The sequence below is a fragment of the Aegilops tauschii genome, chromosome 4 (assembly GCF_002575655.3).
Source record: "Aegilops tauschii subsp. strangulata cultivar AL8/78 chromosome 4, Aet v6.0, whole genome shotgun sequence".
Lineage (NCBI taxonomy): Eukaryota > Viridiplantae > Streptophyta > Magnoliopsida > Poales > Poaceae > Aegilops > Aegilops tauschii.
This window is the reverse complement of record NC_053038.3, coordinates 85,425,250-85,450,445: the sequence shown is the minus strand read 5'-3', so window position 1 is coordinate 85,450,445 and position 25,196 is coordinate 85,425,250. Positions and strand designations below refer to the sequence as shown.

General features: G+C 49.9%; 1 pseudogene; it reads left to right on the top strand.

Moving 5' to 3' along the window:
• The first annotated feature begins 8,443 nt into the window (after nt 1-8,443).
• On the top strand, nt 8,444-24,667 carry LOC120962411 (NAC domain-containing protein 75-like; annotated as a pseudogene).
• Nucleotides 24,668-25,196: the final 529 nt, after the last annotated feature.

Here is a 25,196-nt window from a genome sequence, read left to right as displayed (position 1 = left end):
GCGCTTGTCTGAAATGTGGGAAAGTTACAAACTTATCCCCTGTTTAAAATTTCGGACATCACGTCGGTTGGGAATAGGACGGTAATCTCGCATCTCCCAAATATTTGCCGGTAGCGATATCGGGCGTGGAGATGGTGTTTTGCCGCCCATGTTTGGCACCCATGGTGTATGAACAGGGCTGACAGGTAGGGCGGTTGTGTCATGTCTGAGGGAAGTTACACATCTGCCCCTATTTAAAATAATTGCCTAGATCGATTTCAGAAGAGGAGAGTCTGTTTTGCCGCCCACCGTGTATGAATGGGGAAATGGAGGGAGAGACACATGTCTTTCGGACAACCCTGAAACAAATGTGTTTTGCCGCCAACGTTTGGTGCCCACCGTGTCTGAATGGGCTCAGAAGCGGTCGTGTCATGTCTAATTGAAGTTACTAGTCTACCCCTATCGATAGCAGGGGTAGACAGTAATTTTCATCTCGGAAACACTTGCTTCGGGCAGCCAACAAATGATAGTGGGTGTTTAGCCACTTCATTCAAAACTTGGGAGAATTAGCATTCACGTTTGCCCTAGGCCCTGGCAACTAAATTCAAATCCAATTTGTATTCGATTACGAATATCCATAGATAATTCTACGTTTTGTTATTTATTTCTTCAAAACCATGACAAAGATTTATTCCACCTTTATTTATGATTATGATTTAGAAATGATGTGATCTTCGAATTCAGTAGGTAGGATACACTTTGAGTCAAACAGTTATTTCATCCAATACAATATGCTCCCACGAAAAACAGTTCACCTTATGTCAATCATACAAGTACTGAGGATTACGTCTCCTAAAAGATTCGGATCATTACAACACATGGACAACATAGGGGGTCTTACAAAATTATCCATTCAGAGACATGACACAACATGCAAGTACAATAATCTAATGACAATTTCAACTAGTATCTAAAGAAGAACTGGGATTACCCTGGGCTTCAGATAGCAGAAACAGTAGGACCTCCTCCGTCTTCAAATGCAACATTCTTACTTCCTCCAATTCTTGGGTTGCTTGCATAATGCGTGGAGCTAATTGCATAATTTCCAGCCTCAAGATCAAGATTACCTCATTCATGGCAGCCACACCATCTCTTTCTGCCTCTAGTAGAGCCTCAAGAACTATAATATCTGTGCTTAGACTGCTCTCCGGCGGTGTTGCCTTGGAACTGCTACCATCTGGTAACATGGATGGCGCACTGCTTCCACAAATAGATTCTGGGGTTGTACATTGTGTCCTAGTGTGAACGGCATCCTAGAATGTTTTTGCTAGACATAAGTAAGAGATAGTTATCGCATGATCCAGGGAGTAAGCTTACATGGTAACCGACATGCGAATTATTGCCGAGCATGGTAAGTTATATTTAAATGGTTCGAAGAAGCATCAGCCGAAAAGAAATTAAAATGGTAAGATGAAACTAGGGATGTAAGTGGCAAATAAATGACAACTGCCAGTCCCATCTAGTTAGTTTTTGCTAGCTCCCTAGTTCATTTTCCTCAAAAAACAAAAACTCTTTCGAACTATCATACCACTAGTGGACTTTAATCGGGATTAAACGGGCCCTCGTTGGCATCCCTAGTTGAAAGGGAGTTGACCACCGCTGTATTTAAGTTGCCAAGGCATGTAAGGAGTTGAAATAATCCGAGAAGGCACTTATCAGTGTGGCCTCATATAAAGTACGAGGATAGTCTTGTGATGACTGATGAAGTTCAGAGGAAAAGTTAAGGACTACAATGAACTAGGCATGCATTTCTTTACGATAGTACAGCAGGCACTGCTGACATATTGGCCAACTCAGGTATAGCCTAACAAGTAAAAAAGAAGCATTCAAATCAAGCAATACAGCAAAGAAGACAACTGAACTATTTGTAATTCTGTTGGATTACAGGTTGAGGGCACAAGCCAAGAAAGCAGCCCACACGCATTACATTTCACATGTACTAAAACACACTGGCTTACCATATGTTGTTGTGAAGCCTTGGTGCTGTTGCAATGTTCTTTGAAGATATCGTCAGCATCCCGTGGTTGCAAATCTAGTTGTTGTAGTTTATTCTGCACCCTCTATTTAGGTAAATTTAATTTTAATCGCATGCACTGGTTTGAATTGATCATCACCAGTTCATCTAAACTAATGAAAGAAGGGTGTGTGCTTACACGATAATGTATGTGCTTCACTCTATTTTTATGCTTGTTCGAGGTGCCAGCCCCAAAAGGACCAATATTTTGCTTGATGGGGTTGGCATCTCCATAATTAATAGAAGCATCAAATTAGTCATGCAACTTGGGAAGATCAAGAACACACAAAAAAGTAATGAACAGAGGCTCGGAGCAATAATGTAATAGCTAGCATCAAAAAATGTAGGGTAAAACGAACAAAAAGCAGCGGAACCACATGCTAGTTTGCTGATGTGTAATTAAGCATAGAGAACATGAAGTAGTATGATGGAACCAATAGGTGGCATCAGAACAACACCATTATCATAAATATAACATGCAAGAAGTAAAATAGTAGGCAGTGATATCTAGGAAGTACAGTAATACTTAGGACAAAACTAAAGCATTGTAACTATATGTGCACTGGTTTGTAATTTAGCACATGTAACATGTTCACTGCCAGAACTATGGCCCTACAGGTGCAAGCAGATAACGCGTCTCATGAAAATTGAATGTTGCCCTGAAGAAATTCAAAGGTGTGGTGCTTATGCTAAGAAAGTGAACGTAGGCGCCGGCTGTTGGATAATAGTACCTAATTCTTGGCGGCGTATGGGTATCGTTGTCACACTTGATAGCTAAGGATCATCGATGGTGCTCGTGTTGCGGTTGAGTTTGGGCTGGCTGTCGCCGTTGCTGAAGCGGCTCCGGTGCTTCGGTTGCGGCGCCTGTCGACATACAAGAAAGCTCATCTGTGGTAAGTGAATAGTTGCATGATAATGAAGAGAAAAACCGAAGGAGTACAAATCGAAATAACTTGATGAGGCTGCGGCGTCAGTAAAGCAGGGCCGGTGGGGTTGAATATGGCGTCCGTGGAGCGGGTCCGGTGAAGTGGACGAAGGCTTCGGTGGGCGCGGTGTACAGTGCTTTCGGTGAGGCGGATCTGTTGTGGCAGACGAGGGCTTGTATGAAGGGCCAGCAACGGGGCAGACGAGGGAGTCAGTGAAGGGCCTACACTGTGGTGGACGAGGGCACCGGTTAAGCAGATCCGGTGCGGTGGACCATGATGGCGGTCAAGGAGATCTGGAGCGGTGGATAAGCCAGCTGTTGGTGTGGAACGACACCTATGGGATCACAAGAATCCCTACTACGGTTGCCGGGGCGCAGGGTTGCGAGGAGAGCAGGGCTAGTAGACAGCACAAGGTTCGTTTACCAAGGTTCGGGCTGCGAGGATGCGTAAAACACTAGTCCTGCTTTGGTGGGTGTATGTCTGAGAGTTCTTGAGCTCTCGAACTAGCTGTGGTCAGTGCATGGTTCGATAGAGCCGAATCCTTCTCCAGTATGCCATGAGCCTCCTTTTATAGTTGAAAGGGGCTGCCACGGTGACACACAGGAGGTGGAAAGGCGTACAATGCTCTGAGCTTATCGCTCGTATTACAGGACAAGACGCATTTAATGCGTAGCTTAGGTGTCCCTTGCTTTTTTGGGGACGGGGGCGAGGCCCGTCCCGTCCGTCGCCGCTCCTCCTTGCCTTGACACGTGCCCTGGCCACTGAGGTGCATGGTGCCATGTAGGCAGCCAGGCAGCTGAGGTGGAGCGGTGGCGGAGCCTTCACGAAGATCTGCATGCCACCAGGCAGGCACTCGATGAGTTGACCTGGGAGCTGCATGTTGCCATTCAGGTGCCTGCCCAGCTGGTTGGGCTGGCAGCTGCATGTGAACGGTGGTGGAAGCTTGTCCGGCGCGGGTTTGGCAGTGGCCCCACTGGCGTCGTTGGCGAGGGCCTTGCCGGGTGGCCCGGCAAGGGTCTTGCCGTGGCCTGCTGCCGTCCCCGGCAAGGACCTTGCTGGGGGTCTGGTGGCCTTCCTCGGCAGGGATCTTGCCGAGAATCGTCGTCTTCTAATCCTCATCTAATCTTGAATATGTCTTCACAAAGATCTGCATGCCACCACAGAGGTGCCTTCCCGAGCCCTGGCCCCACGTTGATGATGGCGCTGGGGGCCGTGGGCTCAAGGGTGGCTCGCTCTGTTGGTGTGGGGCGAGCTGTCCTGGCAAGGGTCTTGCCGGGGCCGCTGAGGCCGCCCGACAAGGGTCTTGCCGGGGGAACCTGCTTCGTCCCTCTGCTCTTTGTGGTCTTGGCCTTGGCGTTGCTTTGATTGTCTTGGGCTTCGGTCTTACCTTGGCTCACCTCCCCTGTTCTGCTTGGTGTGGTCGTGGGCGCGGCTCCGACTGCCCGTGCACACGTAAAGGGGTAAAAAAGCGTGCCCCTATTTTTGTACACCGACAGGAGCCCCCAGGCCTGGGCCACACATAAGCGCGACACGTTGTTGGACCAGGCCCAAAACGGTGCGCGGGCAGGTGGGGCGGTTTTTACCGTGGTAAGACTCTTCGCGCGCTCCGCTTCCCACGACCCGCGCGCGCGGCACGGCGTGGAGGGGCATCCGTGACGTGGGCGGCATGCGTGGGGTGGATTCCACACGCATGCGTCACATCGTAGTAAATGGGCAGCGCGCCCCGTGGCTTCCCCATAAAAAGGTATAACCACGGGCGCACTATTCCTTTTACCCTCCGCGCAACCCCAATCTCGGAGACCTCCGCCTGCCTCCCTCTTCTTCTTCAAGCTTCCTTCCTGCTTGCCGCCGTTGTGCCCCCACCGCCCTCGGTCCCGCCCTCCTCCCCCAGCCGTCATGGCGCCAAAATCCACCAAGGGCAAGGGAATGGCTAAGGATGCCGGAGCCGCAGAGCCGCCGGAAAGTGCGCTGGCGGTGCAGCGGATGCAGTCCGCCTTCTTCCCCTCGACAGTCGACGTGTTCGAGCTTCGGGACTCCTTCATGCCCTTGTGGGGAGTGAAGACGGGGGAAGGGAGGAGAATTCAGGGCATCCGGCCACGCGTGTCATCCCCGCCTACTGCGCCGAGGCTGCCCCAAATCAGCACCCCTTCTTTGTTGATTATTTTTCTTGTGGGCTCTGTCCTCCCTTCTCCGTCTTCTTCAGCGACATTATGCACACCTTCGGCTTTCGCCTCCTGGATTTTACTCCGAATGCGGTGGCATGCATGGCCCTTTTCGCGCACCTCTGCGAAGGCCGTGCTGGGGTGCACCCCAACACGGCGCTCTTCCGCCATTACTTCTTCCCTCGGATCCAGATGGGAGGTGCCATCTCGGGGTGCATCGCCTGGATCCCAAAATCCAAGGGAGCGTACCCGGACGGCGCCATGAAGGAGAGGTGGGAAGAATGGCGGGGCTGGTGGTGCTGGATCGAAGAGAAGGACCCGCCGGTGTTCTGCAGAGTTCGCCGGGCGCCGCCGGTTCGCGGAAGCGATTGGAGCGACGTCGACGTCGACGCCGACGAGGGAAAGATCACGGTTGCCACCACCAGGATTCTCTGGCTTACCCAGGCCGGGCTCACCCTTGAGATGATCGGGGCGGCCTTCATCCGTCGCCAGATCGCTCCTCTGCATAACAAGGGGAGGCCAGCCTGGCTCTTCACGAACCCCGCCGACATCATGCGGCTTCGCCCCGGCCTCGACCACAACTTCACAGTGATGGGACACGCCCTTTTCAGCCAGCGGATCTTCCAGCTCGACGTGGGCCGCGACGGCGAGGTCGAGCGGACTGGCAAGGTCGCGAGGGCCGCCGCGAAGGCCGGCAAGGTCCTCAAGGGGCCTCTGTTCAAGCTGCCGACGGGGGTGGTCCCGTTGTGCAACAAGTCGCGTCGGTCCGAGATCATTGCCATGATGCCGGACTGCAATGCGCACGGCCCCGACCCGAGCTGGAAGGAGCCGGAGGACGCCTAAGTGCGGAATTTCTTTAACACCCTGCATGAGGGGGTATGTTAACGCTGATGCCGAGCGGCTGCTTGTCCAGGACACCACCCAGGCGGAGCTGGACTACATCGCCACCAGGGCGAAGGAGGCACACCTTGCCAGGAAGGCCAGGAGCGCCGGCGGTGTGGAGGACAAGGCCGCGACGGCCGCGGAGGCGGAGGAGCTCGCCCGGTGGGCGGCGGCCGCCGGGGGCGCCAGCAGCGCGGGCACCGAGGCTCCTCTGGTTGAAGATGTGACCGGCGAGTCGTTGGAGGAGGAGGTCGAGACCACAGGCCCGACGCCGGTTGTGGGGAGAGGGCGAGTCCTGCGGCGGGCCAGTTCCGGCGAGCCGGTCCGGCCTGGCAGGGCTGCGCAGTCACATCTGACCTTGTTGAGGTCCGGGCGCCACACGAGGGCCGCGGCGGCGAAGAAGCCGGCGAAGGTCGCGGTGAAGAATAAGACGGCCGTCCCTTCTCCGTCTACGCGTGTCCGGACGCCACCTCCTTCTCCTCCTCCGGCGGACGTCGACACGGGGGTCACTTTTGATTATGGATCCCTCAGCCCGAGGAGGAAGAGGAAAACAACAGAGGAGGAGGCGGACGACGAGTAAGTATCTGGTTCTTTTCCGTTATCTCTGCCTCCTCAATCTGCGTTGCTCGTCTTAACTTGTCTTCATTTTTGTAGGGATGTGGAGACGCTGGCCCAGAGGGTGAAGAGGGCCAAGGTCTCGACAGGTGGCCAGCCCCTAATTGGTACTTCGGGGGCGCCATTGGTGGTGTTGAGCAGCCTGGACAGCAGCCCCCGACAGAGCCCCTAGCGTAAGTTCATCACTCTTCCCCCTGTCGACATGTGTTTGGGGCACGACACTTTTGGTGCTGACTTTGCCGGGTATGCAGGAGGAGAGCAGCAGTAGGAGGAGCCACAGAGGGCTACTCCCAACACGCCACCCCCGACGACCATGCCGCCCCGAGGGGCGTCCCCGGCGAGGGCGCCAGGCACCGGGCCCACGCACATGGAGGAGGAGGACTTGGGCGCCGGCGGCTTTGCCTCGACGCCGAATGTTCGCGGGGAGGGGACTTCCGTTTCCCAGCCGTGTACTGGCACAGGTAAACCGTTCGCCGTTCATCCCTGCTTCCTTTTCCTTCTGGCCCTTGGTCCTGGCCTTCCCTCACCCCCTTTTTCGGCGTCCAGATTCCTCCTCGGTGAACCTAGAGGACATGGACGCCGTCATCGAGGGCGTCGCCAAGGCTGCCGAGGCAGACGCCGAGAAGATCGCCGCCGAGGAGGCCGCCAGGGGCGCTGTCGAGGAGGCCACCAAGGGGCCTGCCGGGGAAGCCGGCAAGGGGCCTTCCGGGGAGGCCGGCAAGGGGCCTGCCGAAGGGGCCAGCGGGGCCGCCGCCGAGGAGGAGGAGGAGGAGGTGGCTGGCGACCAGCCTTCCTCTTCTGCTGCTTCCGGCTTCGGCAAGTACCTGAGGGTGAGCGACAACTTGTTCGTCCACCTTCCAGGCGTGTCGAGCACCAGGACACCCGTGGATGGGGAGGTGTTCGACGATGAAGTGCTTGCAACTGCCGGGCTCGAAGTCGTCGACGAGCCGATCGTTGGCGGCGATGGTTCGCAGGAAGAGCGGCTCCTCCACGCCATCGGCGCCAGCTTCCGGAAGCTCCAGGCGCTCCACCGCGCCCGTCTGGACAAAGCCAAGTACAGGAGGGCGATGGTGGAGAAGGCGGAGGCGGACCTCCAGGAGCGCGTTGCCGAGACGCAAGACTGGTTCCGCGAGGCCCACAAGGAGCTCAAGGCCGCTCAGGGCGAGCTGGCCAAGCGCGACGTGGAGCTCACCATGAAGCTCGCCGACGTCGAGAAAGCTCAAGAGACGGCGAGGAACTTGGCCGTGGCCGCTGAAGCTTCCCGGACCTAGCACGAGGCCACGCTGAACTCCCAGGAGGAGGACCATGCTGCGCGCGAGGGAAAGCTTGCCGCCATGCTTCGCGACAAGGAAGCAGAGGTGGAGAAGCTTGTCTTGCAGCGGACCAGTGAGCTGGAGCAGAGGCACCAAGAGGCACTCAATGCCCAAGCCCAGGTCTACGCCGGCAAGGTGGAGGAGCTGGAGACGGAGCGCGACGGGCTAAAGGAGCAGGCCCTGAAGCTGTCCCAGGAGAAGGACACGCTCAATAGTGCCCTGACAGAGGCGCAGGGCGCGGTCGTCAGCAAGGCTGGGGAGCTCTCCGAGGCCAACAACTCCATCAAGGACCTCAAGCTGAAGCTGGAGGGTCTCGAGAAGGCGCTTGAGGAGGCCAAGACCTGAGAGGGGACCCTGGCCAAGGAGCTGGAGGCCGAGAAGCAGTTGCGGGACAACGAGGGCCTCAACTTGACGGATCACGTGGTGGGCGAGAACCGTTGGCTCGATTGCCTTGCCACCGTCGCCAACCAGGCCGCCGCGTAGCTGGCCATCATGGGGATGCCGGATGTGAGGTACGTCCCGGAGCGGAGCGCGAGCGCCAATTGCAGCCTGACCATGTTCTTCGAAAAGGTCGTCGGTGCTCTGGAGCGGCTCCACGCCAACCGGGCGGCCTCACTGGCCGACGAGTCTCTGAGGTTTTGCCAGGGATCCATGACCAAGGTTCTCACCAAGGTGGCGCACCGGTACCCCGAGCTCGACTTCGATGCCGCGCTGGAGAGCTTGCCGGAGGGTATTGACCTCGCACCGCTCATGGAGCGCATCAAGCCCATCATCAGCCGAGTCGGCGGAATTTAGAGGGTGGAGGGCCAGCGCCGGGATTAGGCATCCCATTCTTTATCGCCGCTGCAGGTTCACAACCAAGACAATTGCTATCTCGTGTTAGAACCGCAGCAACAATTTGATGTAATATAACTCTGCAGCACTTTTGGTATTATGAATGTTATTTTCCTGTTTGATTTTTCCTTGTATGTCCGCCCTACATAACTGGGTAGGCTTTGCCGGCGCGTAAACCCAGGGCGGCGTCTTGGGGACTGATCCCCATTGGCCTGCCGGGTGTGCTTGCTGCCGGGCAAACCACCTTACCGCCCTTAGCGCGGCCGCCCGAACTGTCGAGTTTGACTCGAGTCAGAGTCAGGAGCGTTGCCAGGTGTGGAAGGCTACCCCGCCACTCTCGACGCGGCCGCTTTGAGCTGTTGAGCGGACTCGAAACAGAACAAGGGCGTTGCCAATTGCGGGGGGGGGGGGGGGGGGGGGCTTTGCGTGCAGGTTTCCCATACATAGGCAAGATCCTCGAGGACGATAACCTTAAGTGTAAAAGGAAATAACCCAAGGCTCTGAATGACTTAGCTTTTCTGTTGCCGAGCTGGCGTCGTTCCTCCGGGCGCCTTCTTCTCAGAAACCGAAAGCGATGAAGAACTGCTAGGCTAACTACTAGACCAGATTCTCACAATTGCGCCCCCTACTTGGCGCGCCAAAGATGTCAGTGTGGAACGACACCTATGGGATCACAAGAATCCCTACTGCGGTTGCCGGGGCGCAGGGTTGCGAGGAGAGCAGGGCTTAGACAGCACAAGGTTCGTTTGCCCAGGTTCGGGCCGCGAGGATGCGTAAAACCCTAGTCCTGCTTTGGTGGGTGTATTTCCGAGAGTTCTTGAGCTCTCGAACTAGCTGTGGTCAGTGCATGGTTCGAAAGAGCCGAATCCTTCTCCAGTATGCCATGGGCCTCCTTTTATAGTTGAAAGGGGCTGCCACAGTGACACACAGGAGGTGGAAAGGCATACAGTGCTCTGAGCTTATCGCTCGTATTACAGGACAAGATGCATTTAATGCGTAGCTTATGTGTCCCCTTGCTTTATTGGGGACGGGGGCGAGGCCCGTCCCGTCCGTCGCCGCTCCTCCTCGCCTTGACATGCGCCCTGGCTAGTGAGGTGTGTGGTGCCATATAGGCAGCCAGGCAGCTGAGGTGGAGTGGTGGCGGAGCCTTCACGAAGATCTGCATGCCGCCACGCAGGCGCTCGATGAGTTGGCCTGGGAGCTGCATGTTGCCACGCAGGTGCCCGCCCAGCTGGTTGGGCTGGCAGCACCATGTGAATGGTGGTGGAAGGTTGTCCGGCGCGGATTCGGCAGTGGCCCCGCTGGCGTCCTTGGCGAGGGCCTTGCTGGGTGGCCCGGCAAGGGTCTTGTCGTGGCGTGCTGTCATCCCTGGCAAGGACCTTGCCGGGGGTCTGGTGGCCTTCCTCGGCAGGGATCTTGCCGAGAATCGTCGTCTTCTAATCCTCATCTGATCTTGAATATGTCTTCACAAAGATCTGCATGCCACCACAGAGGTGCCTTCCCGAGCCCTAGCCCCACGTTGATGATGGCGCTGGGGGCTGTGGGCTCAAGGGTGGCTCGCTCTGTTGGTGTGGGGCGAGCTGTCTCGGCAAGGGTCTTGCCGGGGCCGCTTAGGCCGCCCGGCAAGGGTCTTGCCGGGGGAACCTGCTTCGTCCCTCTGCTCTTTGTGGTCTTGGCCTTGGAGTTGCTTTGATTGTCTTGGGCTTCGGTCTTACCTTGGCTCACCTCCCCTGTTCTGCTTGGTGTTGTCGTGGGAGTGGCTCTGACTGCCCGTGCACAGGTAAAGGGGTAAAAAAGCGTGCCCCTATTTTTTGTACACCGACACCAGCGGCTGGAGCGGCTCCGGTGAAGTGGTGAGTTGGCAGTTGGGGGTTCCAAGGTGCAGAAGGTTGATCCGACGGGGTGTGAGGTCCACCGCTGTGGCGGAGGACTAGATTCGGTGGCTTGCCATGGTTGGGGGGGTCGGGGTGCGGCTCTGGGGAAGAATGTTGGGGGCAAAGAGGGGAAACCAATGGAGTTACCAAAGCAGCCCTTTTCCGTTCATGTGGCAGGGGTAAAACAGGAATATCGCGGGGCTAAACTTTTGGGCGCAAGATATTTCGATGTGAGCGGAAGTTTGAAAGCTTTTGGCGCGTGAAATTATAAGTGTTCTGCTCTTGTACGGCCGACTATGATATCATGGCCAAGAATTTATTTGTTTTGCATGCAAAAAAGTGCAAGTTTTGAAAACCAATGTCTCCAACTCGAAACCTAGATTGTCCATTCAATTCAAATATGGATCACTGAGCTAGTACAAGAAAATACCATCATACGGTCCAATTCAAATGAAATTCCAAATGTGTTTATCCTAAATATGATGACAAAAGCAAAAATGTGTATGTGTATGAATAAAGTGGATGATTATAAAGTTTGAACATGCCTGTATGTGTATATCTCTAGGTTTGATATATGAATTTGAAATCATGAAATCCTGGCTTAAAAAATGTACCTCCGTTTAAATGAATTACAAAAGCTAATGATGGAGTCGAATTCCAAAATTCCAATCTTAGGTTTGTAATTCTGGTGCATCAAGGTATATCACGTTTGTTCAAAACTATCTTTATCTCATAGTCCGAACTGTGAAACACATTGATCAACCATGAGTGCACATACTATTGACCATATATATCTCAGTTACGCTAAAGTCCATCAAATATAGACACCCCACTCTCTATCTAAAGCCACCCCCCTCCCATCGCCCCCCACACACAAGTCGTTCTCTCCCCCAGACACGAACACACGAGCACATTAACACCCTCCTCTCTTCAAAAGTCCGGACCCCAATATAGGTCTCTAACACTTTGTCTCTCAGGAATGCACACATCTCTTCCCCCACTCTCTAGGTCTCCCGGCATCCCTCTTTCCCAAGCACACGCACTATGTAGAGTGTATCTTTCCCATACACACAAAACGTTGCCCCCAAACGTCTATCTCCCTAGTTATGTGGTTCTCGCACACTCACCTCACACACCACCCCCACTGCAAACAAGCACACTTTGTCTCCTTGTGCACCACTCTCCTCTTTCTATCTCTCCCACATGCGGACCCGCCCCAGCTCCTTCCCTGTATACATATATGTAGTGACTCTTTCCATAGCTCCCTAATGTATCATCATTCTCAATCTCGCGCGTTGTTCTCTACACCATCTATTCTAGATCTCTCATGAAGTCCCTATCACACACACGATGACTCGCTTCCCTTGCGTGTCCGTACATGGGCCAATTTTGAACAACATCAACATTGTCTCCCTATCTATACGCCAGTTCTGCACACAAACGACCCCTCTCACCCTCCTCTCTTCCTCTCTCTCTCTCTCTGTCGCTAGCTCTCTCTCTCTCTCTCCCTCCCTCTCTCTCTCTCTCTTGCTCTCACACCCCTCTCCCACACACACTCGATGCCTCTTCCAAATAGTCTGCTCCCCGCCCGCACCCATGCTATCCCGCTACTACACATGCCGTTGTCTCTCTTTGACACACATGTCACACCATTCCCCCTTCCCTTATACTAGGTTTACATCATTAGTGGTCTCTCTACTCCACATACACTCACTCCCTCTCACACACAAACATGCGCACAAACACACACAGACACGCACAAATACCCATCTATCTGGATCCTTCTTTTAAGACACACACCCTTGCATATTCTCTCCAGCTCTAGGTATCTATATATCCCCCTCTCTCTAGCTCAGATGCACACCAAAATTCTCCATCTCCCTAACTCACACATCTCTCCCCATGTCCGCGTGTGTATCTCACACACTCACTCTCAGATTATTTCTATGTGTCTCCACGTTACACAACACAAAGCCCCATGTACATACCTCTCTCTATCCTCCACACACATAGACACAAAGAATCACTTATCATTGCCTCAGTCCCTACACATATCACCCACGCACACTGTCTCTCTCTCTCTCTCTCAAACACGCTCAACAAGGGTTTCCCCGTGAATAACTTACTGTCTATTCATCAATAGTCGTGGCAGTACGGCGAACACGAGACAAGAAATAGAATAAATCTACACGTGCGTAGACCACCTAGTATGACTACTAGGACTAGAGCAAGCCGAAAGCGCGCCGCTGTCACCCCCTCCTTATCGGCAACGGGAAAACCTTGGTTTTACACAGTCGAGAAGTCATTGTGCTAAGGCCCCACATGCTGAGCCCTTGAATAGAATGTAGATCCTGGTTTACGGAAACAAGTATCGATAATACGTTTGTATCACCATAGTTATATTTCTTCTCTTAAAAAAACCGAGTTGGTGATGATGGTATGCGTGCCATCTTGCAATATAGACCGTCCGATCTATATCTGACGGATAGAAAGTAAACTAAAAGATACCCGCACCTCTCTCCACATTTGCAGACAAGGCCTTCCCTCGTTCATCCTTATCTCCAACAACCTGATTTTTGAGCAATTAAAAAAGGAAGCCTCTTGAACAAACTGGCATGGTGGTCGCTGCCGGCGTCGTCCATCCCCATGCCTCCGCTCAGTCCCACCACCAATCACCACCACGCCCCACTCCTTTTCACCTTATCTCCTCTTTCTCGAGATATCATAAGTTTTTACATATGGGATTACTCCCGCATGGGTCAATCACAACAAGTGTTTTATAAAAAATGCATCTTGATATTCCGTGCAATCACGGGCATCTTGCTAGTACTCCTATAGAAGACTAAGTTGGTGATGATGGTGTGTCTGCCATCCGTCATTTCTGACCATTAGATCTACATCTAACGACTGTGAGGTAACTTGTTGCATTTTCTCACCAACCTCCCACTTCTCTACCAATTTGCAGAAAAAACCCATAATTAGTATCTTAAAACTAATCACATCCCTCCCTCACCTCACCAAAACAACCCAAGGAATATATTCTGATTGAAACATAATATATCTCTAGTGATATATGTATACCAAAATTAGAGTGTTTCGTATCAAGTTTGGGAATAAGTATTATTCTAATTATGATCCATTGCAACGCACATGAACATTGCTAGTATTTCCAACCATGCAAAAAATGCTAGTATTTCCATAGTTTCGAGCTTTCCATCAAGATATTAGTCACTCATGGTTGATATTTAGTTTCAATCACCTACACATAGGCACTATGTAACTAGCCTTGCTTATTGGCTTCCAAAGCTTAACTTTCACTCCTACTTACAGTACGTAGAGTATTTAACAAAAAACTACCACTTTCAACTAGCCCTAGGAAGAAACTATTGTACAAAAAATAGCAAAAACATACCCAAAATTTCTTAATCCGCGCCAAAACTACTACCTAGTGCCGATTAGGCTCGTTTAAACCCGTTTATGACAGGGTTGGCCCACACATCCATGCTAACAAGGCAGCTTAAACCAACACATTTTGTTTGACCATTGACACGAGGGAGCCACATCTGACCTTCTATCCTATTATTCCCCCTCAAATCATTATTTTTCCTAAACATTACTTCAAACAGTACTGATGCGTGTTCGCCGGTGGCGCCGGTGATGAGCGAGTTGGCCGCCGCTCCGCCGGACGAGCCGGACGCCGCGCTGGCCTCCGCACAGGTTGGCAGGCTGGCCCGAGCGAGACTCACGCGCGAGCAAGCCTCCCCGCTAGCCTTCGCTCGAGAAAGATGGCTGGCCTTAGCGCGGCGCGCGCGAGCAAGCCGCTGCACCACCGTGCCAATCTAGCTAGCAAACCTTGCAGACAAGCAGCTGGATGCATCCAGCAAGGTGTGTGCTATCTTGGCTAGCTAGTGACCGTGAGCACCGGACGGAGCTGGCATCCGGGCTGCCGCAAGATGGGCTCCGCACCGCCCGCAGTTTTGACGTCGCCTTCTGCCGGCGGTGGTAGCTGCGTCCCATGGCCGAGAATGACTAGGTGGACGGGCCGGAGGTAGGAGGTCACTCGGGGATTTTTGTGCAGACTGACATGTAGGTCCCACCAGTCATAACGCCTAACTTGCCAGTCGAATAGAAGGCGTTGACTTAAGGGGCGACATGGGTTGAAACGTGCATATAATGACACTTTGTAGAGTAGTCGTTTCTTGGTAGGGCTGGTTGGTAAGGGCATGTACAATGGTTGATAAGGTAGTCTTATCTTAAGTCTACCACGTATGCAAGTGGTAGTAGTTTCTTGGCATTATTAGTGGTTTCTTGGCATTATTTGTGGTTTCTTGTAAGGAACAATGTACTAGCGACAAAAGGCGATTCTAGGTTGCATTGTACTCCAACGAGTACTACTAGTGGCTGCGGGAGAGTGTACCTCGTTTTGTGGGTTCGATCCCGGCCGAACGCACGGTGGCCTTTTTTAAAATAGTAACTTTGTTGCGAGCCAATATTGTACACTCGTAGTTTGAGTTTTGAAGTCGAACAGGTGTGTCGCACCACAATCTGGGTGCACTGGATATCCCAGCCACGTGAACGGGTTTTTCTTCCCATCATCTCATGGCTCGCGTGCTCGCCCTAGCCGCACCTTGCTTGCAGCTTCCTCATTAGCTAGTAGCGTATTTAAACTAGCGCCTCCCAATTAAGCCCAAGGAGCCAGAAAAGCCTGGCGTGGCATTGGGGACTGCGCAATATGGCTCTGTATGTAAAGTGCTAGTACTCTACTACTCTGTAGCTTGTGGCGTTGCACGCATGGACTTCACTCCATTATCAGTTCTATAAAAGAAATTCCTCTTGACGTGATTTTTTTGTTTTGAAACGGAGGCAAAAGCTTTGCCTCATCTCATTCATAAAGGAGGAACTACTAACAAAGTTCGATGAGATCCAGTACACCTCCACAAATGGAAGCGAAAAGCCTACTCTCGCTGTATCAAATAACTCAAATGTTCTGCCCCTACAGTAACTGTCACTGATAAACAGACTGCTAGTGTGTGCGTGAGAGGAGCGGCTGAGTAGGCCAGCTACGCGCTTGAATAGAGCACCGAGAGTACCCACTACACAGGTGTACTTTCCCTGGATTGATAGTACAGCGATGGTTCTAGAGAACAGTAGTACCCTCCACTTCCAACTGTGGCTCCTTGGCCCTGAGATTAAAGAGTTCAAAACTGGTGCACTATACTAGAAGTACAGTACATCGCACTACTAGTCGAGAAAGTAGTACTAGTACTGCTACAGTATGAGTATGTAGTAAATAATAGCCTCATCCCTTCGCTAAGGAACGATCGAGGAGCTACAGTTGGAGGGAAGAGGCCATGCGGTTACTACGCTCTTATCTCCTCCTCGCTAGTTCCCCTCCCCCCCGAAGAGAAGGCAGTTCATCGCTGCTCCCATGGATTCGCCAGGCGGTTCTCCTCCTCGTCGGGGCTGGGTGACCTTGGACGGCGATCCTCTGGGAGAAATCGCACGCCGCTCCGACGTCCTCACCGCCGCAAGATTCGGTGCTTCCTGCACCAACATTTTCAAGACGGTGCTTTAACAGGCTTGGGAAAAGGCCATGCTTGTTGGTCTTCCATGCGTCCTCGAGGAGAAGGTTCATCTATGGGACAATCCTTCGAACAGTCCACCGCTCCCTGGACATGGTTGCACGTTGACTCTGCTAGAGTTGCCGACGTTGAGAGGTAGTCGAATTTTGTCCGATGAGCAGGTCAGTCATGGAGTTCGATTGTGTAGTACTTAGTTATTCCTTTTTCCATCCCGTAATTTCTCCGCTGCCCACCGTCTTATATATATAGGTCTGGGTCGGTGCCAACGAAGATTGGCTAGCATACTTCAGGACGGATACCACCATCATTTTGCACAACATCCACAGCAGTGTGGCCGTTCCCGTAGACCCCTTCTCCACCATTGGGATCAGCCTTCTGGACTGGCTGGGCCTGAATACGTATGATGATGCCTACATGAGATTGAAGAAGATAGCAACTGCGGACCCGCCGACAAAGCGACGCGGCTATGACGATTACTATCTTATCGCGGTGTTCGACATAAGGATTGCCATCAATACAAGAGGCAGTAACGACAGATAGGGCAGAGGCTGGCGCATGTTGGCTGTGGTAGATTTGTACCCCTACACGTTCGAAGACACCGTGTTCCATCTAGTCCGCATCTTCGTGGTGACAAGCCAGGGGACTTGTTTCATCTGGTTGTCATCCTACGGTACGGGAGATTACAAACAGAATGCACAAACCATCATTTGCATCCCTAACGGTACTCCATTATTTTGCAGGGACCAATCATCCCCCAATCAAAATAAGATCGCCGATCCTGAATGTGCATTTGCATCCGCAATTCGGTCTAACCTGGAACTTTGTAGCTGACTTTGGCATATTGGGATCAACTATCTTAGCAGTCGTTACCCATGGTACCACTGATGTGCAACATGGTCACACAATCTACCACGATCCGACCGTCACCATCTACCCAGGTATTCCATTTATTATTATATTTTTTAACCCTCTTGCCTTCTCTTTCATTGTTGTACTACTTACTAGTACTAGTAGGAGCACTTTTTACCTTTGTGGACGCTTATAGCTAGCTAGGCCCTTGAAGACTTGAACCCACTAGCTCCCACCAATTTTGTTTTCCATGTCTTACTATGTCATCTATGTAGCCAAGAGTGGCTATATATAATAAGCCGGTTGGTTCACTTCCTCTATACCTGAGTAGTACTATTTGCTACACAGTATTACTGACCGCCATATTTGAGCACAACATTATTATGCATGGACCTTGACTATGTACGTCACCATGTGTCCAGATTAGAAATGCCGCGTGTACCAGATGAACGGCCCCGAGTTCGACCCCCGTGATGCTACGTGGGTGCCGAGGAACACTCTTGGAGAGTACTCGCTTTTCACTGGGGACAACTACCCCATTGTGAAGTGGATGCCACCTTCCGTGCATGACACCGAAGCCTGCCATTCATGAAGCATGGTTGTGTCTTCAGTGCGCACCGCCGGATGAACGACATGCTGGGACACTCCATCCCTGATTTATGCCGCTTCAGCTTGGATGAGTCTCCATCGTGTGGAACCGAACTAGAAAGCTGCGACAATGATTCACGTTGCCCACCGCTATGGATCGTGCTATCCATGAAGAACACCTGGGACTTGAACCTGGAGGAGGACATGTAGCCCATCTATACTATGGATCGTGCCATCCATGAAGAACACCTGGGACTTGAACCTGGAGGAGGACATGTAGCCCATCTATAACATGTAAGTGGAGTATGGTAAATTGTAAACGGTAGTGCTGTGAATATATGTAGACTAGTCGTGCACAAATTTATCACATGAATTGGAGATGAACTTGTGTGGCATACTAGAATTTCTCCTTTAGAATTTATTACTAGTAAATGTGTTATGTGTACGTGCAACTTGTGTGGTTGTTGCACGGGCTCCAACACGCTCTTTGAGAAAAAAGGTGGCGCAGCTTTGGATATAGGAGACGTGGCGGCATCATACAGTAGCATCGTTCGCTATAGTTGTAGTATACTCCTACTAGGACGACAACTCCTATAAAACCTTGCACTTGGCTCTTTGCCTCTTCGGGAGGTTCAATAGTTCGTACTTGTGTGAACCTTGCACTTGGCTCTTCGCCTCTTCGGAAGGTCCAACAATGATGATACTAAAGTACAATATGCTTCTGGCAATCTGACACCGATTGAACTGCTGCATGTCCACTCCAAGGGCGAGGGCGAGGGAGAGGGAGAGGGAGTGGGCGTTGTAGTCAAAATCCTCTCCTCGTCCTGCGAGCCACCGCGCGCGTGGGCGAGGGAGAGGCGTAGTAAGCAAGCTTCTCCTCGTTCGGCGAGTTGACGACACACATCAAAGCAGTACTAGTACTAGTCCATACTGCGTCCTTTCCGGTTAATATGGCTTAACTTGGAACGAGAAAAATACACTGGCGGTCAACGTATGTAACAATACGCTCTTTACAGTCACTAGCTCATCGTAGAGCACCGTATTGCACCCTACTGACCGACCACATAGTCGACGTGGCACTTTGTTGACTGGTTAAATTGTCACCTGGTTTCTGGGTCCCACCTGTTAGTTGGTAGAGCAAAGCAATCAGTTAAACAAAACTTTACACAGGCGCGACAGGAGTCCAACCCTTGCGCGCGAACCACGCTGGCTGTGTATGTGAGTGCATGCACGTGTACTCCCTTGGTCTTCCAACAAAGAGTGTACATCTACACTTCCAGCATTTAGCCTTTAATCCAAATCGATATTGATTGACTAATGCACCAACTTGTGCCCTAGCTATAGGCTACATGTCTATCCTTAATTACAGCATGCAACAACCTTCATTTAATCTTCTTCTCTCAATGGTCGCATGCACACATAAGTGTGCTACTTTTGGGCATTAATTATGCCCTGGTCAATGTGTAAATATCTAAATGAACAGTCTTTCACGGACGTAGGGAGTAGGTTGAGCACTTAAGCGTGAGCGTGTGTGTTGCATTGTGTGTTGTGTGCCGCATGGGTGCGTGAGTGTTGCGTGCGTCCATGTGTGCGTGTGAGTGTTGCATGTTGCATGCATGCATGCATGAGGCTTTTACTCCCTCCCATTGACATGTTCATATTTCAAGCTTCATTAAAACGTTGCATGCAATAATTAAGAGATAAACTCACCAATGCGTGTAAAAGTTCTAGTCATTTGTTCCTCACACATGCATTCAAATTAATACGTTCGTAAACACAATTTTCTTGAGGAAACGAGTCCATTATTGAGTACTTTCGGAAAAAAAATCTTCGGGCACTCATCATTTACTACTACATTGGTTGAAGATTTTTTATTGACCTGTATATAAGCCTCCGTCTTAGTTTAATGGTCCCCTTCGTACTTAGTGTAAAATTTTGACCGTAAATTTAACTAATAAAGTGTCAATGCATGTCATAAAAAACTATACCATTAAAAACTATGTTCAAACACGAATCCAGTGATATGATTTTTGGTGAAATGCATTATCATTTTATTAGTTAAATACTCCCTCGATATAGGTGTATAAGTCACTTTACGGAAACCAAATAATCCCAAAACACTTAGGCGCGGTGCATTAAATCCTAGCTCGTTTCTTGACATATCAACCAATAAGAGATGTGGGCGTGCATGTTTTCAATGCCTCGAGACTACCAAACATGACATGCAGTGGTTAGTTCATTGCATGCAATGCTATTAATTACTCCCTCTATTCCCAAATATTTGTCTTTCTAGAGATTTCAACAAGTGACTACGTACGGAGCAAAATGAGTGAATCTACACTCTAAACTACGTCTACATACATCCGTATGTTGTATTCCATTTGAATGCTTAAAAAGACTTACTCCCTCCGTCTAGGTGTGTAAGTCATCTTCCGAAAACCGAATAATCCCAAAACACTTAGGCATGGTACATTAACTCCTTCCTCGTTTCTTGTTTCGTGACATATCAACCAATAAGAGATGTGGGCCGTGGATGCTTTCAATGGCTTGAGAATTTCAAACATGACATGAAGTGGTTAATTCATTGCATGCAATGCTAGTAACTAGCAAAAAAATATTAAGTTCTCTCGTTTTCCCCTCCGCCTACACCTAGACGGAGGGAGTATATTTAGGAACAGAGGGAGTAGCAAATAAACATTAAGTTCTCTTGTTTTTCCCTCCTTGGTCACGGTGCACAACCAAAGATGACTTATTCACCTGGATGGAGGGAGTAGATGGTCCAAGTTTGACACAAAATTAATGCATTGGTAAACATAATTTTGTGAGGAAAACGAGTGCATTAATTGAGTGTTTTTGCAAACTACAAAAATTATTCCTCATCATCTACCTTGGTTGATGAGACTTTTTAATTGAGCCCTATGAAAGGAGGTAGGAGTAGTACTAGTACTCCTACATTATTGGCGCCGGGTGCCTTGGCGAATGTTTCATCTTGTTGGACAGGGCGTACAGGCATAGGGATACTATAGATAGGAAGTCTTTGCGATCCATTATTCCCCATCTCTGTCAGAGAGAACTATTCAACTAGTCTTCACGGTGAAGTGACAATACATGTTGCAGCAGATGGGACACTTAATTAATAAGCTGAACCAGCATGTTGGTGTAACTAAATCAGCCTTACCCAGTACTGCCATCATGTTTGCCAGTGGAGCACGCTTCCGCAAATACGCCTACACACCTCTCTCCTCCATTAACTGACATATGGGCCCTCTTAAGGTAGACCCACATGTCATCGGCGTAACTATTTACACTTCGAAGGACGGTATATCCTGGTAGTAGTACTAGTAGAATTGAGATTTAATGCACTTTCTTCCCCGTCTTTCACTCTTCTTCCTCCTCTCTTCCCCATCGTCGGCCGCACACCATCCCCCCCCCCGCCCACTGCTTGCCCTCCCGCGCCATCTTCCTTCGCAGCTCACGCGTACCATATCCCCCCGCTCACTGCTCGGCCACACACGCCATCTTCTTCGCTCGCCCGCCCGAATCCACTTCCCCGCTGGCTCGCAGGCACCGAAAACCCCAATCACTCAGCGCTCTAAAAAACCCTATGGTAGAACCGACTGATAGGCAGAGCCGCGATTGGAATTCCCTCCCCGATGTTCTCTTGGAGCAGATCTGTAATCGTATGGACCTGCTCAGCACCATCCGTCTAGCCGCATGCTCGGTGTCTTTTACAGTCTATTCGTCTGCAACCGGCCGGCTCTTTTCAAGACACCCTGCTTGCTGATGCCCGATCCTCGCAGGTGGCCTAAACACCGACTTGACGATCCTACGGAGGTTGCCGTGGTGCCCCTCAACATGCTACCAGTGCCCGTCCACCTGTCCTTCATGCGCGTCCACTACTGGGCGGGCATGAAGGCCAACTGGATCGTCCTCATCCACCATTCCAGTAGTCCGTGGGGTCTCATGGATATCTACACCCAGCAAGAGATCACCCTTCCATCATTGGATACAGCCGCCATCGAGCCTCGTGGTCCGCTGGACACTCTTGCCTACTACGCACGATACGCGTCGAGCTTTTGGCTCGACCTTTGTTTGCTGAAGGTTGTAATCTACAAAGTGCCCAAACCATCAGAAGACTACATGGATTACAAGCTCATTGCCTTGTTCAGCATGGGATTAGTCTTTCTGGAATCCGGTCGCCATACATGGTTATGGCTCATCGTCAATCCTCTTCAGCCAACATTTCTGTCTAATGCTATAGTGCATGATGGCATCGTTTACGCGGTCGACGCACAGATTCGCTGCCTATACTGGTGGAATCTATCGTCATGTAATTGGTCTATCTCATCTCATCTTTACCTTATGAATACGACTGCCTATTCATTGTTACAAATTTAGAATAGATAGTATGTCTACAACTACATCATTGCTATATGTTCCTCTCATTTCCTAGATTTTTATGACCACACATGTTGTTGTTAGAGTTGATATGAGAACAATTGGCATCTAATGATTGTTAGAATAGATATTATGAGTATAACCTCATGATTGATATATGTTACTCTCATTTCCAAGATTTTTATAACAACGCATGTTATTGCTTAGAGTTGATATGAGAACAGTAGTAAGTGCCATGGTAGAATATAATTAGGCCCTGTCATAGCTGTTTTCCTCTCATTGTTACATGATGTTTGAACCATGACATATTGCTAGAATATGAAAGCCATTGGCTTATTTTTTTAACTTGGGGTATGATTATGACCACGGCATTGCAATTCTCTGTCTATGATATGTGTCACTGTTATAATAATCTTAATTCCACACATACTCTGAACATGATTGTTTATTTTTGTCCTCTTGGTCTCCAATTTGAATTGTTGCAGCAGACGCAAATGCACTAGCCTTCATGATTCCAGGACTTGGAATCATACCAGCTAATGGGTGGTGGTTTATCGCCCGTTCAGCTGACGGCGGTCATTTGATGCTCATTTGCACATACCAAATTGACCAAACCATTACATCAAACCACATGCAGTACAATGCCTGGGGCGTTTGTGACAGTGATGGCGATGGCTGCTTCGTGTTCGAGAAATGTCCCAGCTCCGTTGGGCCAGGCGTATTCAACTGGAGGCGGGTTTATAGCCTCGGCAACCACTCCATGTTCCTCGGGCTCAATTATCCGATCATCCAACCAATCATCGATCATATCACCGGCGATGATTACCGCGCTATGCAACTTCCATTCGCCAGGGGGAACTGTGTTTACACATCATACTATGGGTTTCATAAATCACCATATCCAGTGATTCATCGACACAGCTTGTTGCTAGATAATCTTCACTATGTAAAAGTTATCAAGCTTCCATGCGATGGATGGCTTTTGCAAACCCGACATGCGGCGATGTGGTTCATGCCAACAACAAATATGCACAACTTGATTCGTACTGATATCTAGACTGATCCATGTATCCTGCTGCTGTAGCAGGACCCTCTTTTGTTGGATATTATGTACTGTTGTTAGTTTGAAGCACTCCTCTGTTTTGAAGGATAGATACCTTACTGGGATCAAGTGCATCCTAACTCACCTGCGTAGGATGTACTGATAAAGATGATGGAGATGCTGTGCAGAAGCCATATATATATATATATATATATATATATCAATTAGGCTTCAAGTGCGTACTTGTTGGTGAAAGTGTTGTCCAATGGGAATTATATTATGTATTAGTCATGTAGCCTACAAAGTCTGTCGCACAGCCTTGTAACTTCTTACTTCATTTCTAAATTTGTACTAGTCCTCTATACTGTATATTGCGCTACTCGTACTACTACCTCCCTCCTGGTTTATTGGTCCCCTTCGTAATTTGTGTCAAATTTTGACCATAAATTTCACTAACTAAATGTTATTGGATGTCACAAAAAATTATATCGTTTTATTCGTATTTGAACATTGTTTCCAATGGAATAATTTCTGATGACATGCATTGACATTTTGTTAGTTAAACCTATGGTTAAAATGTGACACTAAATACGACTAGTAAGTAGTATAGTAGCAGTACTAGTATACGTCGGTCAAATTATTCATCATGTCCTCACATTGAATTGACGTGACAACACGCTGTGCGTGAGGTGACACAAGAATCCCACGGGCGTGTTCGGGTATTGTGGACTTCAGATTTGGAGTACCACTTATCTATCGAAATCTTTCATCATTCACTTAAAACAGTCGATTGATCATACATTAGGTACCATATAACTGGAATTAACCGATGCAAGTCCAAGAAGGATTGGCCGGTGCTGCTGGCTGGCGTCAAGTTCGATCCCGCGGATTAGGAGCTGATCGAGCACCTTGAGGCCAAAGTGAGTGCTAACAGCGCGAGATCTCACCCTCTCATCGATTTGTTCATACCAACTATCGACAGCGAGCACGGAATATGCTACACCCATCCTGAGAAACTTCCAGGTAAGACACCGATCGGCCGTGTACTTGCACAAACATATTCCTTTGTTTATAGCTCTACTTTCTTTTTAGACACAGACCTAGTGAAGCAATTACAGCTTGACAGTCAATAAAAAGTGAAACAAGTGACTGCAACATGCCAAAGATGTTATGAAAATGCCAACTACGTACACTAAAACCTGTATTCAACAATACAGCAGGTATCACACTGAGTGACCTAAGCAAGCATTTCTTCCAGCACAATTCTAGGGCATTCAAAAGGGGCATGTGGACGCGTCGAAAGATACAGTGGGAGTGCGGTATGCACGCGATGTGCCACAAGACCGGCAATACCTTGCCGGTGATGGTCAACGGCTGGCAGACGGGCAGCAAAAAGGTTCTGGTGCTACACACCAACAAGAACTTCGATGAGCAGAGGACCAATTGGGTGATGCACCAGTACCACCTCGAGGACCTGGAGCAAGAGAAGGAGCGGGATCTGGTCCTTTGCAAGATTTTCTACCAGACGAACACTAGGGCCAGGACTTAAAAGATTATAAGTTAGTTTGGTATTGGTACTTGTACTACCTTGTCGTTCGCAAGTTGGTATTGTTATTAACGATCTTTCGGCATGAACTTGGCATTTGCTTCCAACCATCATTGTAACAGCCTGGATTTTGTCCCGTTTCTTTTTCTTTTTGATTTATTGGTTTTTGCTCTGTTTTCCTTTTTGGAGTGGTTCTGTGGCCTTGCCACCTGGGAAATCATCTTCATTTCCTCTCCCAAGTGGCTCATCATTCTCAAAACCTTGCTAAGATCATGTCACTTCACTGATTGACCAAACCCTAATTTCTTTTCCTCAGGAATATTCCTTTTTCTATTAAAGGAATAATCCTATATGCCCTAGGTTTTGAAGCAACCTATATTTCTGTGCATCCATAAATTCCCAAATAATTCTCATAATTTATTTGGGTCATATGTTGCTCAAATATGCCCAAAATTTCCTATCCTAGCCCAAGAATAATCCCCCAAAAATTAATCTTCATTTCTGTCCAGTGTGCCTTTCTGTGAAGGAAGTG